General features: G+C 41.4%; 1 protein-coding gene across 1 annotated transcript in view; it reads right to left on the minus strand.

The window, feature by feature from the left end:
• The window catches only part of LOC144470699 (neural cell adhesion molecule 1), a 199,326-nt gene that overhangs the window by 8,906 nt on the left and 174,754 nt on the right, over window positions 1–15,666 (minus strand). The window lies entirely within an intron of this gene.

Genomic DNA, 15,666 nt, shown 5'->3' on the forward strand with positions numbered 1-15,666 from the left:
TATTGATCCAGCCTCCCTTATTCTTTCGATCGCATTTCGTTCGTTTACACCATCCCATAGAACAAAATACCGAAAGCTCCGCATTGCACGAATATATTTTTAAACTGAAACTCGCCAACAAAAAATGTGCACACATACGAGCGTAGCGACGGAAGATATCGGGGCCGGTTTGAAGAACTAAATCGAATCGATCCGGTTTAAGCCGTGCAAGACCGAAAAATCCAATCGCAAGTCCTCGCTAACGAGGACGGGACGGAAAAAGTACGGCGGCCAACCGATAGGTGAAATTTAATTCAGGTGTTGCGCCTCTCGGATCGCCCATATTCGACCATATACCCCGGGATACCGTTCGAATTCAACCAAAAAGGAGACCGTTGTAAATCTGCCGTTATCTTTTGTTCGAACGGAGACCGTAGCCACTTCGAATCCCCGGGCAGGAACGAGTGCCCGGGGACCGATCGCGATACTCGTTAAAGTTTGATTAGATTTTGATTGTGGGCAGGAATAGGACCAATTTAAACTCCGCCTAGCGGAATCGACCGTCGGCGAAATAGAAAATAAAAGGTGACCGCGGAAAGGGTGGGAATACGCGGGGCGCCACGGGAACGACGGTGGGTCCACGGTGTTGCGTCTTGGCCGGTTTCCCGTCATCCGTCGAGACATTTAGTTAAGTCCCGGCTAGTTTTTCTTCCACGGGCCGACGTGTAAACACTTGTTTATACCGGGACACGTCGCCCCGGTGCTCTCTGTGTAATTAAACTTTTTGCGCCGTGAAATTGGTTGCTCCGCCGCTCGACCGCCGCGTTCCTTCTCCGCTCTCTCACTCGGCGCACCGGAGGGAGACACACTCGACCGCCGATCAACCCCTTGCCGCATTTTGACGAGTCTGACTCGTCATAGAGATTTCTATTAACCCTTTGCACTCGAAGCAATTTTTACTGTAAATCTGAAATCATTTTTCTAGTGTACAGTATTTCCATTTCAAGCTACGAAGCGCATTTTATATATACCAATTTTATTCTCGCGATTCATACGAACAATTTCATGCTCAACAATTTTTCTAACATTAAACTTTGTTGCTATGAAAATGATTTTAAAAGGTAACAGAACAATTTTAGGGGTGCCTCGGAGTCACCACTCGAGTGCAAAGGGTTAATACCCGAAATTGCAGATAATATTTTTTAATGCAAAAGATGTAAAAAAACGTTCGTTTCAGTTGTCTGTTATATTAAATCTTACTCGAAAATTAATCTAAAAAAACAAATAACATATTTTTCTTAATTATAAAAGTATATATTTTCTATGTATCAATATAGGTATATGTTCATATATGCTAAAGTCTGCCGCAGTAAAAGGGTTAATTTTCCAAAAGGGTCAATTCGATCTGAGAAATGATACATTTGATGTCTAAAATAGCGAATATGATCTACGAAACGATGAATTCTATGTGCACAATCAGTGCACAATATTTGCGAAAAATTAGCGGTCCGGGGTAGGCGCTAATCGATACGGAAACCGAAACGGTAAAACAAGATCGCCCGACCGACGACGTCTGAAATATTCCCATTGGTGGCTCGGCTATATTCGACCGGCTCAAATACGTTCCGTGCGGACTGTTTGCGTAGAAGCTCGCGAGCTTGCGCCGCCGCCGCCGTCCTACTACTAATTGTGGCAGGAACTGTGGCAAATAATGAAGGGAACGACAGGAACAGGCACACCGGCCGCGTCAACTCCTGCCAAATATTGATACACCTCTGCTGCCACGTTGCAGTTACGGCCGGCGAATTCGTTACAAAGACAACGCGCGCCGCGCCGGGGCTCGCCTTTTATAGCCGGAAATAACCGGCTAAACGCCCGCGAAATTCTTGGCGCAGGCGTCGCACGCTTGGCGACGGGGAATCGTTTCCCCGGTTTTCTCCGACCAGCCTTTTATTTGTCGAGCGAACCACCTTCGTACGGCGATCCGCGATGACAGGGCGCGTTACGTTGTTTCACGTGAAAACGGTGGCTAAACACGCGCCGGATCGGTAAACAATTTTATTTTCATTGAATTCACCCCCAGTCCCGAATTATTGTTATTTATTCGCAATTTGTGTATTTTAACTCGACGCCGCGTCAGTTGTTGTTTTTCATGGCGGCCGCTACCTTTGAAATCGTACCTTCGGCGAAGGGTTGAATTATCTGATACAAATGTCCGCCGAATTCGTACGCCGGAAAAGCTCGAAATAAATGACAAAAATACGGAATTTGGAAAAATATTCCTTTTGGCGAAATATTTGGTTATGTAATGAACGACAATGTAATGCAATGCAAACGGGGAGGAAATGATTTATGTACATATAATAATCCGACGTCTGTGCCAACCTAATGTAAAATACTCGAATCAGTGTGATCTCTTGACGTAAATATTAATTTATATAAATTTGAATTTTTGTAGACAAGTAAAATGTCATTTGGAGAAATAGTAACTATCGAATTGGTTAATGTTAAAACTTTATATAATAATTGCTATTTATTGAACTAAAATCGCTAATAACTTTTTAAAGTCTTTAACACATAACCTAAATATGATTTTTATTGTTTTATATCTTCATTTATATTTTTATCGTCTTATAAAATAGCGTAACATCGTTCGAGAAACTTTTACTCGACGACCGCAAATAACGGAGATATTTCGGTGTTTCTGTTTAAATATTCGACTCTAACTCGACCATTTGCTACACTGTTTTGAATCAGTTGCCCAAGATTAATTCAGTGGGAAATAGCAATTAACCAGCACCGGTGACGATCGATCCTAGGATTTACAACCCCGTGTAAATTGAAAAGACAAGCCGCCCGTTTAGTTTCGGAAATGCACGTGCAAACATATTTGTAATTAAATATTAATCGAACGTTCATGCTATAATAAACGATCGCGTAACACCGCATTATGTCAACAGAATATTTTAATACATTCCACCGGGGATAAAATAGAACGTTTACAAGTTTCGATAGACCGTTCGCAGAATTCCGCGGAGTTCCCGATCTTCCGCGAAGTTATGTTTCCCAGGTGATGTAGTTTTTATAAATTCTCTCCGAAAAACAAAACTGCCTCGACTGAAGTTTTAATTAAAGAACGCCGACTATATCGGCATAAAAAACTATTAAAATAAAACCATTAAATACTTCGATAGGAGTTATAAATATTTTTCCTAAAAGAAATTTTTCTGTCATTTGAGATGAATTATTTATTGTCTCTTAATTGAATTGGTTAAAATAATACTAAGTGTAAGTCATATGTTCGTAGTAAGTAACAAGGAGTGTAATCTTTCATTAATGTGTTTATTGCTTATGTATCAAATTTATTCTTAAAATAATTTAGAGTTAAATTAACTTATAGCTACTTTATAATTTATTTAATATATCTTCTCAACATTTCGGCTTATATGGATTCATATTTAAGACACGAGTCAAAATTTAATTGAAATTTATTGAATTATTACTAATTTATCGAATTATTATTCTCTATCAATCAAAACCATTTTGAAATCCAAATTTAAATCCAAAATAAATAACTAAAAATTAATTTTAAATCTAAAGTAATTTTTCTGACCTACAGCAATTCCATTTTGTACGATTTATTAAAGTACAAACCAATTTGATAACGTTAAAATTATTTTGCAACGTGATATAACAATCCTCTGAATCACACTCAAGCGTAAAAGCTTAACACGAGTTTTACCAATCTTACAGTTTAAATCCTCTTATAAAACGTGCTGCGTAATCGTCGAACAACCTCTAAATTGTTAGCACTAGTATGATGTTATCACGCGTAACGAGTCTCGTCAGACCCCGAGGATTAACTTCGTTAATCTGCCGGGCCCCCGCGTTTAAAGTTGATCGCGTCAAGACGGGCCGAGTGCAACAGTAAATAACGTAGGGCAAGTGGCCGGGAATTTTAAGTGAATGGGCTCTCTTCGTCCTTTATGAGTACGACTCCCGGTGAATGGAATTTGAATGCACTTAAGACACTCTTCTATCGCGACGGCGTGTTGACCGGGCACTCTGTTCCGCTTCCATAAACAATGCAGTCGAAACGGCGCTTAAAAGAAAAACGCGTGGACAGACGTTCGTCGGATCTACCCCGTTGCGAAAAGTCGCGATCCAGCGCGTGCACTTCGAATCATTATGGCAGACCTCTTCGAAGGGGCGACAGGTACCGACATCTAAACTAGCTGTCAACGTTTCTGAAACAGAATTTCTCCGACGTGACGCGTCGCGATGCGGTCCATGAATCATGGTGTCGAAGAAAAATCGAAAATTGAAATGAGATATGTATCGAAAAGATTAAAGGGTATGCATTGAAACGAAAGAAATATAAATTTTATTGAATTTGTTTAGTTCTCTATTACGGATACAATAAATTTTTATTATTTCTTAACGTTGTATTTCAAATAGTAAAATGATTTTATCCATTCCTTTAGTTTAATTTCTGTGATAAAAATTCTTTAATAAAATGTGTATCATTAATCGACAATTTAATACTTCTTTAATTACAATGCTTGTAACGACTGTACGAAAAGCGCACGACCACGAAATATAATATTTGAGCATAACTGATATGAAGTATAAATTATAAGAGTTGACATAATATAAAAAGAATTGTTATAAATATCGGTAACTTCAGATGTTTCCTTCTCAAATTTATTTTACTCTACTACTGAGTTATAAGTATGTGTTATACATCTACTACTATGTTATAAGTATATGTTATATATCCACTACTATGTTACATGTATTATAGCATATGTATATCACAGTACTGTCGACCGTTTAATCGTCGACCCTAAAACCGTCTCGCTCCATCCTCGTCCATCTCTCGCGGGGCTGGAAATCGATCCGCCGAAGAAGATGGGAAAACAACACGACGCTCCTGCCAAAGGATCCTCTCCGCGTCCTCGCGCGAGGATGCCCGAAGTCGTTGAGCCCGCCGGAACTTTTCTGTGCTCGAGAAGGCTTGCGGGGCTCGCTGGTACACGCGGGGCCAGCCTTAGGGCGGCCGAGACAATTCGTCCTAAATCGAAGCAATCTCGCGGAAACCCGAAACCAATTTCGGAAGAATTGCATTCTAAAACCGTCCGCGTGCCAGCTTCGGAGCCAAACAGCCGCCGACCATCGTGCATACGATCGTGACGCCGATCTAACCGAATGTCGAAACTTGTCGGGAAGTTTGCGGCCGAAGTCGATATCCTGGCAAAGTCGAGCAAGGAGACAAGCCCCACAGGTACACACCATTCCCCCCATTCTTTTTTTTTTTTGTTAGTTTCGCAGCCGGTTTTTCAACGAACGGATGCGCCCTGTTTGCGAGAAAATATTCTCGCGAGAACATCTGTTTCATCCGACTGTCCTCTTTTGTGTGTTTATTATTTGGCCGAGCCAAAGAGAGGCGAGAGAGTCTTTAGCGTGGAGTAAGTGGGACAGGGTGGGTCGTCCTTCGCTCCCTTGTCATGCACCCTTCCACCTCTGTCGTGTACCCTCCATTTTCTACTCATTTACCCTTCTCTCTTTGCCCATGTACTTGTTCCCCGCTCGCTCGTATACCCTTCACTCTTTATTGAACATCTTCGCTTCTGCTCCACGGTTCCTGCTGACCCACCCTTAAAATAATTTACTCCCGCTCGCCCGGCCATAGGTGTGTTATACGAGATGTTAGTTATGGCCCATAAGTATTTGCTCGCCCGCGGCTCCTTCCGGGAACGTGGCGGCTTAATTCGGAAGTTGTGGGCACGAAAATGAATTCGGCACGATGTTGTTGGTCGTGATCAATTGTAACATTTTATCGAATTTTTTTAGGTTCGAATAAATGTCGTTCATTAGTATATGATTTCTTTTTGAATTTAATAAAACAGGTAGTTGTAATATTTTTATAAAATTACGCAGTTTTGAAAGTATGAAAAATAATCGAAAAATTGAACCAGTAACAAGTGCAATAAATGCCATTTTGTTTTCATAACTACAAAAAATATTATTATTATTTTTCTCTCGCTTTTAAAGAGAGTGTAAGTGTAGAATATATGATATTACCGTACTTCGTCCAAATTGTTTATTAGACAATTTACGTTATAAAATATGCTATTTTTATTTTTGCAAAAGACAACTTCGAATAATCGCCGATAAATAGTTTTTGTAATTAAAATTATTACACTGCACTGAGATTATATAGTACGTTACAAAACATCCTGCTTTTATTTTTACGTTACTAAAAATGAAACGTTAGTGTAGAAAAATCACAATAAAGTTTGCAAATTATTTCGTTCATAATTTATCATTCCCTCTAGGAGACCGAATGATAAATAGTCCCATGCAACGAGAAAAAGTTGACGAATTTAATAACTACACCTATGGAGAGAGTACATAATTGAAATAAAGTGAGCAAAGAAAGTTGTTACGAAATTAGTATGCTTTTCTCTCGCCGATTCATCCGACACGTAATGCACAGCCCGGGGAACAACGTTGCACAGCGCCGAATAGCAAAAATAAAAATATGTTTAACATACCGGGGAAATTCTGTTCTCGCCTAAACGCGTTTGTCAACGACAACTTTTTGAACTTCTCGCGCTGCATAATTTAGAGTTCCTAGGAAATTGAATTGGACGGCAGCCTCGAAAAACATGTTTCCGGGTAACTATCGCTTTTTTTCTTTCTTTTTCAAATTTTTAAATGATTTAAAGTTAAACGAGACTGGAAACAAGCTGCGACGAAGTTAAGGACCTTAAAAAAAATTTCAACGACGTCACAGGAAAATTTTATTCTATCTGGTAGCGGAAATTACATTGTTAAGGAAGTTTCGGTCCATTCGCTATAGACATTGGATATTTTAATAATAACTGTGTAATAAGCGTAGCGTTCTCAAATAAATGTGTTTTCGAATTTTCGAAAATTCTCAAATATGTTACGAATGTGTCTATATAATACTATACTTACTAATATACTATATTAGTATACTAATATACTGTATAGTAATATAATAGCATAGTAATACCATATAGTATATATCTGATCTATTAATAGTATACTAATATATTATACTATTTTCATAAAATCATGAATATAATTACCAAATCATTATATCTGGATTTATTTATACAACCTTGTCAATATGGTTAGTAATATGAATATTTTAATCTTGAGTTTCTAAGTTTTTCACGAAAAAATGTAATTACTTAAATATTATTACTTGTACATTAAATTTATTTTAACAAATTTTATCAATGTATTAATGTCAGTATTATTAATATTGTTTATTTTATGCATATCGTAGTCGTATGGAAATTAATCTTGTTGAAATTCATTTCTGTGCCAATACTTTTTATACTCACTGTACTAATATACAGAGCAGCGGAGCCAATTACTGTGAAAATAATTAATTTAATATTTGTCGACTAAAACATATTACATTTTTGTATTAAAAAATAATAGCAAAGTAACAGAATAAAATAGAAATTAAAAAATGTAATATATCTTATTTAATAAATATACATATCATAAATAAATAAATTATGCCCCACAGTAACCAACTCCATTACCCTAATGGCCACATCATTCCTCTCGTAATCCATGTTTACAATGCCTCACCAGATATCATACTCTTCCTAAACTAAAACGTCCCTGCCTTATCCATTTTCCGATGAATTCACAAAGAGAACCGCGGCGAGTCTTATTTACGAAAATTAGATCCATGACAAATGGATAACACATAATGCCGACCGCGCAGACTTACCCGCGGAAATCCTACTCGGGCAAGTCTGTACAGGCGGCGCGAGAAAAAAAAACGCTGCAAGAAGAAGGCGAAGAAGAAAAGATAAAGAACAGAAGAAGAATAACTATTTATCACCACCTTTTCGTTCCCTCATCTCAAATATCTTATCTCCTTTTTCTCCCCCCAACCCCCCCTCCCGCCCGGTCACGGTTTTTCCGACCATCCAACCCCGGTACGGTATCTTTTCGTCGTCAGGCCGCGCTGGGTTGGCAGGGTGCGTGCATAAAAAAGGAGGAACCGGCCTTATTTCTTATTTCACAATTCGCGGTGGGTCGATCCTAATAGTGAAAGAGAGAGAGAAAGAAAGAGAAAAAGAAAGGGAGAAAGAGATGGAGAGAGAGAGATGGAGAGAGTGAAAGACAAAGGGAGAAAGGCGAGGACACGTTACTCCGTCAGGAATAAGGGGGAAGAACCTTGGCCCGCGCTTAATTTTCCTAATGGATTAGCCGGTGATCATTCAACGGCCACCGCCGCGAAATGGAAAGGCCGTGGAGGGGAAGGGGAGGGCGGGGGTTTGACTGTAATTCTCTTCGCGCTTCGCTCCACCGTGGTGCTCGCTTTCATTCTCTGCGCTCATTTTCTTGCACCGTCGCGTTACGCCGTGTCGAGTTACCGTTTTTCTTCCCGTCTCCCCGACAGAAGGAAGTTCTCGCCGATGCCCGCGGACTTCGCCGGGACCCCCCAGCGCCTCGTCTTCCTCCCCCGCGATTCAGACGCCGCGGTGCACCGCCGCCAAAGAGAAGAACCGACCCGTTTTCGGATCTCTCCGCTTTTCTGAACACGTCCACGTCGTTTTGCGCCTTTAGCTCGAAACGCCGCGCCGCGTCGCGCCCACACGGGGGACACCACCGCCGGCTGCGTTCGCTGCCATTTGTTTTTCCCTCTACCCCCTTAAACCCCCGCCTCCCATCCGTGGCGGGAATTACTCCCCCGTGTCGCGGAGCCTCTTCCGCGAGGCTCGATTCCCCGAGCGGGGGATATTCGGATAACTCGCGGACGAGGGACTTTAATGGCATTGAATAAGATTATGATGTGACCCCTTCTCCACCCCTTAGCTGCTCGGAGACATTGTTCACGCGCGAGGGAAACTATTCCAAGGCGTTCGGAACTTGCGTCGCGTTACGTTCGTTGAACCATTTTCTCACGGTCTCTTTAGCGAGTCTGCTTGTCGAAGTTTTTTTGCTGTTAGGTGGAAAATGTGGCGGTTAGAGGAGTCGGCGTTTCGCGAGAGATGATCATTGTGTTGCCTGTTGCTCGGAAGATGACGCGGAGAAAAGTGTAGGATCGATTCACTGACAACCCTTACGTGTTAACAACATCACGGAAGTGGAGTTAACGCGTTTTACTTATTGGCGGAAAGGAAGTCTTCTTGTTACCCAATTTTCGGGAAACGAGGGAGTCGAGGGTGGCCGATTATCAGCAAACCACGCCTATAGACTCACGTGGCTCTCTGTGCTCTCCTCCTCGCCTATTCCAATTTTGTTTTCTCTTGAGATATTTGATTATTATTGACTAGATTATATAGACTATATATTATTGACTAGGTTATATAGACTATATATTATTGACTAGGTTATGTAGGCTATATATTATTGACTAGGTTATATAGACTATATATTATTGACTAGGTTATGTAGGCTATATATTATTGACTAGGTTATATAGACTATATATTATTATATATAAATATAATATATATATTATCATACTGACTAGGACCAAAAAACGTTTATTGGTCATTTTGCTTAGCAATGGAAATAGTAGACTTCGAGAGGTCATAGACAAATGGGGACTACGAGCGTGCAGGTTAGGCGAAGCGAGTAGAGCAACCTTCTTACCCATCGACAGAAATTGTACCATGTTTTCAGCAACGCATAGTACTGTATCGGCTGTGATACATGATACAGTAATTCCTCCAAATTGTCTTTTAGCTTGTAAACAAAAATGGGCAATTTTTATTGAAGAAATAGAATAGTTGTTGACCATCGATAACTATACAGACGAGCCGCGACACTAAAATAATCTTATCCCCTCTTCCCGAATTGTCTATTTTTGTTTAAAACTCAAAGACAATTGCAAAGAATTTACTGTATTAACTTTCGAGTCGAAAAGGTAGTATTCCATACTTCGACGTTACTGGGTATAAAGATTATTATATCCTGGCTTCAGAGGATAAACTTTAGAAACACGTGTATCGATTTTCGTTGCAGATGAGAAATGTATTACTTTATTACATGAAGAATGCACGTTGCCTTCCAGGCTGCAACATAAATTCATTAATGTGCACTCAATTTTAGTTCTACGTTATTATGTGAACTATTTCCAGGCCGCAGGTATTTTTATATTATTGTTCGGCAGTTGCGTGGCTAGAAAATGCTTGTGGAAAATGAAACATTGTTGTTTGATCGGACTGAATACTGGACTTACGCCAAGAAAATTTGGGTCGAACTAAACTTGAGCCTAGAAATAATGAATAATTCAAAATTAAATAATTTAATAATTAATCATTTAAAACGAAATATTGTTGATCATCGAAAGAAGTAAAAATTTGATAAGCAAACTGTGTTAAATATCATGTTTTAAAAATTTAATAGATCCTGACACTTTAGAGGTATATTGCAATGTTAAAATGAGGAATTTTCTTTTGGCTATTTTTTTAGAAAATAGTAGATACTATTTAAACTATATGTATATCTTTACGTATATGGTAGAATTAAATGGAATTAAAAGATATGAAAAGATATTAAAAGATATTAAAAGGTATTAGAAGAAATTAAAAGAAATTAAATGTAATTAAAAAGGATTCAGGGAAATCTAAAAGAAAATTAAAAAAAATTAAACGAATTACAGAATATATATAAATTTATAACATAATTTATTTACTTATTTGAAACAAAGATTTTATCCTTATTACAATGAAATAAATTCTGAGACAGGACAAACTTCATAAACAGTTAAATTTACCTCAAATCTACATTCAACGAATTAAATTGATTCAACAAATTTTAGCTAGAACCTATCAACTAGAATTATCATTCAAATAACCTGAAATGCCACTTTCTCAATAATAATATTTTTCAGAAAAACACCACGAGCTGAAAGTATCGCGAAGCAACAAATGAATCCTGAAATGAAACGAAACGCATCCCAAGCCATTCAAATCCATATTTACAACGTTCGATAACTTCGTAAGATTCCTTTTCTCCCAGCGTATTTGTGGCGCGGCGATATTCTCTCATTAGCCGGGAAATACCGGAAAAGTGCGGAGCCCCGTTAGTCGGCCAGAAAACCGGTGGCACGATATCGAGTTTCTCGAGGGTGAAAAGGCTCTTATCCGTTTGATCCTTCTGCGATCGAAAGGAAGACCGTCGCAAATGTATCTCCACCGGCGAATCTCAAAGAATTAGCAGCTTTCAGATCAGTGCGGAGGGTGACGGTAACCGCGCGAGCGCGGACTTTTGTACGCGTGTCGGATAAAAGCCCCCGACAAAAATACAAGTGCCGCACGCCGAGAAATAGAGGCATTGATCGCGCACGGCGGTGGCTGGCCGGGCATGAAGAAGGAAGTCCACAGGCAGAGAGAGGCACAAAGGGGGGCGCCCGGTCTGCCGCCCGTCTTTCCCGGCGCGGCGCGGCTAGAGCTGACCTCGATGGTGTTCCATCAAACGTGGACAAAGCAAAGAGGCCGCAAATTGGTTCCGACGGTCCGCAGCCGGGCTGTCATTCGGGCAAATCAGCGCGCTGCGAGCTTACGGTCGTCAAATCAATATTTGCAGCTCGCCGCCGTCCCACAGTCCCCCCCGCGCGCGCGACCGGCCACGTTGTTGTGCAAAGTCAGACGTGCCGGAATTAGATAAGAAGGAGGCAGAGCGAGGCTGCGACGGCGAAAAAGCGAGACGGCGAGCCCGGATACCCCGGCTCGGGGACCTCCTCTATGGCTGATCGGCCCGGAAACCGTGCGGTAAACTGAATTAACCCGCTGTTGACCCGCGACCGTGTGTTATCAATGACTTCGATTATGTCATCGGAGCCGTTTGGCCAAGGCTGATTACAGAGCCGGTCCCCCGGTCCCGAAAGAACCCTACCAGTTCGACTTTCACAAATACAACCGGGAATAGTTTGGAAGTTCGACACCTGGGAACGTGTTCGATGCTAGCCTGGTATGACACATAGTTATACGACCATGTTCGCTTTAGCGACAGTCATCCTGACGATAGTCATCCTTTCCCTAAATATTTCCTATTTTTCCTCTGGTTCTATCTTGTCTTCAGCCGCCTAAAACTCTCACCTACTATTGACTTATCCTTGTACCATGATCCCCGAGTCATCCATCCTAGTTTTTCCTTTTAAAAGGGACTAAATCGACCCTGCAGACAGACATTTTGGCTCAGCACTGTCAAACCGCACACATTCAATAAACCAGGTCTAACGATTAGTCGTATATTCCGTGTAAACTGACGACCTCATCACACGTCGAAAACTTATAATAAAACCTCTCTTAAAATAACTAAGTGTCGCACTCATATCCACGATCGGGAATATAACAAACGAGCTACTCAACCGGCTCTTCGGATTTTTCGTTCTGAATGGATCGCGATACGCGATGCGGATCTATGGCAAGTGTAAAGCCGCGTATTTCCACGAAAACGAAAATAATAGATGGCAAATAAGGCTCGGTGATACCGAATATCGGAAAGCAGCGGGGCCGCTTTGAGTATTTGTTCTAGCCCCGCTGCGGCGCGGGGATTTTCGGTAACCCGGAAACTACGGTTTGTTTAAAATTCTGCAGGTTCCGCGGCAAATCTCGTTAGAAGCCTGGTTTATCTATTCATTTTTTCGACGCTTTCTGATTTCGCTTGTTTGCGCCCGGGTTTCTGCTCGCACTCGCGACCCCGCCGCAGTGCCACGATTTATTGAACGCTTTCCTGTACGCCTGTCTACCGGTCATTATGATGCAAAAGAATGGCTTGCCGCGGGGCGAACTATTTTGATCGTATGATTTTATTTTGGAACTTCGGGCTGTTTGGTAGTTGATTATGCTGTTGCGACGGGTTTCGTGAGAGCATGTCGTTCGCTGAACATTTCGCGCGAAAGAGAACGACGTTCTATACAACGCTGTTGTGTGTAGTTTCTATAAACGTTTTCGCGAATTATTCTTCTTGTTAATATCGTGAACAATGGGAGCATAAAGCTAAAAAATAAAATGTGAACAAAAATGGTAGAAACGTTTTTGTTTCTGGTTTATGTAGTGTGAATAGCGAATGAATAATATTCAAATTTGTTGTAAAATATTGTTCTTTCTCTTTCGAATGTTCATGTCATTGTGGCAAATTTTTACTATCGTGCATTGATCTTTTTGATTATAGATAACTAGATCTTTAAAATCTAGGGTATGATGCGATAGATGGTCGTCAAATTATATTAAAAATTATGTTGAGACATATACTTATATAGTATTTTATACTATAGTAGTTTCGAGAGATGAGTCGAAAGAAGAATATAATTTATTTATTTAAAATTGCATTTTTGAGAAAAATAATTTTGAATGTCCCACATGTTTATATGGCTTCTAGTATGACGAGAAGTAGAATAGGTATGCAATGGTCGGACACACCGCTTGACTCCTGATCAATACTATAATTTTTTAACATATTTTTCTCGAAAACGGTGCTTTAAATAAAAAAATATTATCCTCTCTTCTACTTACAATTTTTCATATAGAATCATCACATGTCTGATCCACCCTGTATCTACCCTATTGCACAATATACCAAATTTTTCTGTATTTATTTATAAGAATTCCACAAATACAAGCAGCTTCTCCACCAAGCCATAAAAGTGCTAGGAAAATATAAGGAAAATAAGAAAAACAATTATTCGTTTCTAGACTCGTCATCCAGCTCGAAGATTAACCCTTTGCACTCGAGTGGCGCCTCTGAAACGCCAATAAAAATTGTTGTATAATTAACAAAATAATGTTGACCCTATTAAATACCCTTTTGTTAAAATCTTAACTCTTTAACGAGTCACAAGACTCAATCTCATACTACTGCTGGTAAAAATAGCAATTTTGGATCTAACCTTAAAATGGCTTCGAGTGCAAAGGGTTAATACATCTTCGTAACGATTCACCGAAACGCGCAGCCGAAGTTCAAAAGCCAACTTGGTCAGTTAATCGAAGTATCCGTGGCAGAACTTAAATATTTCTGGGCGAGTCAATATTGCCGCAATCACTGAAGGCGTTTGTCGGTCTGGTTTGTCGCTCACCGCCAGAAACTGGGTTCGAAATAACCATACCCGACGTATGAATGGACGTTTGAACCGGAGGTGTTGGTATTTAACATAGACGAGACGTGCAAACGCTGGAATGAGGAGGAGGAGGAGGAGCAGGAGAGGAGGTGGATGAGAGGAGTCGGGTTAGGTAATCGTGGAAGGGTATTGAAAGCTAGTGAAACAGTCGCGTCACACGGACAGAGAGGAGATATAGGTGTTCGTTGATTGAGTGTAATCTGTTTTGTTAATTGCAAGGTCCGCAGAGTTCGATACCTGTGGTTGCGTGGCGCTGCGTTCAGCATTACAAGCCGAGCCGCCGCCAGTTTCCGGACCCCCATGGCCTCTCTCCTACGGTGGTGGTGCGCGCGCGAGACAGCCCCGCAACAGCCCCCCGCCCCCCGACCACATCCAAGTTCCCTTATGGGGTCATGGGGGGACAGGGCGGAGGGGGTGAAGGGGGCGAAGGGGGGCTCGGTGACGGGATGGGTTTGAGGGTCGGTTAACCGACTAATTGCAGTACTGACGCGTCCGCACGGACTATTTGCGCAATTGCAATCATATCCACTGTCCCTGTGTCACCTATCACGGGCATAATAGGCGTGGCCGAAGTTGCCGCGAGGCACGCGCGCGCGTTAATTGACCGTCAAAAGCCGGGAGTTCAGCGTTTTTCTGGCAGCCATATCATTTTTCAAAAGTCGCCTCGCGCCGCGCGGCACCGTCGCCCTGTCGACCGGGGGCCGATGCGTTGCCATTGTGTCGCCGGTTCTGTTGGGCGGCCCGACGTCGCTGTGCTCCATGCACGCGTACACGCGTGTACGTGCGTTTACCACGTGTACATGCGTGTGCGACTCCGCGCTTTTTTTTCACCCCCACCCACCCTCTCCGACGAGTTTCGCGTGGAAACGAAACCCGCGAATTTATACGCGGCCCGTTCACTTTGTTTCGCATTTGATTTCTGTAACTGTTGCGCGACTCTTTTTTCCGCCTCCCACCCCCCACCCCCGCCCCGCCCCGCCCCGGTTTTTGTTTTCGCCTGATAATTAAGTTCGCGCCAACCTGTCGGCCGAACTATTAACGACGCGGCGGCCGCGTTCCACGGGTCGTGTTTGTTCTAGCTGACGCCGTTGGTTACCTATTTTTCTGATTGTCCTTTATGATGCATTTCAAAGTACGCGTTTTCCACGTCGAAAACACGCGCGCGGGCGCGGCTCAAAGCGGAAATAAAAGTTTAAATTAGTATCGACGGTGAATTTCAATTTCAATTTGTATCCGTTTATCAAGCGGAACGCGCGTTTCAAGGGGCGAAAAATATCAGCCGCTCGATATATTTTGATTGCGGGGATCGAGAGACGAGGGTTGTTTGTTATTTGGGACATTTACTTCAAATTCAGACGACATATTTTTCGATTCTTAATGTTTTTTAAATTTTCGTCAATTATAGTTATTCAGGAGGGAAATACACCTCGATAGTATTCTCATTGCTTAGTTTTTCATTATACGGGCACCTTTTAAAATGCAATAACTTATTTTGAAGTAACCTGAATAACTGAAATTATTTTTTATTAGTTGATAAAGGGACCAGTCTACCAGCCTAC

This window comes from Augochlora pura, chromosome 1 (genome assembly GCF_028453695.1).
Source record: "Augochlora pura isolate Apur16 chromosome 1, APUR_v2.2.1, whole genome shotgun sequence".
NCBI lineage: Eukaryota > Metazoa > Arthropoda > Insecta > Hymenoptera > Halictidae > Augochlora > Augochlora pura.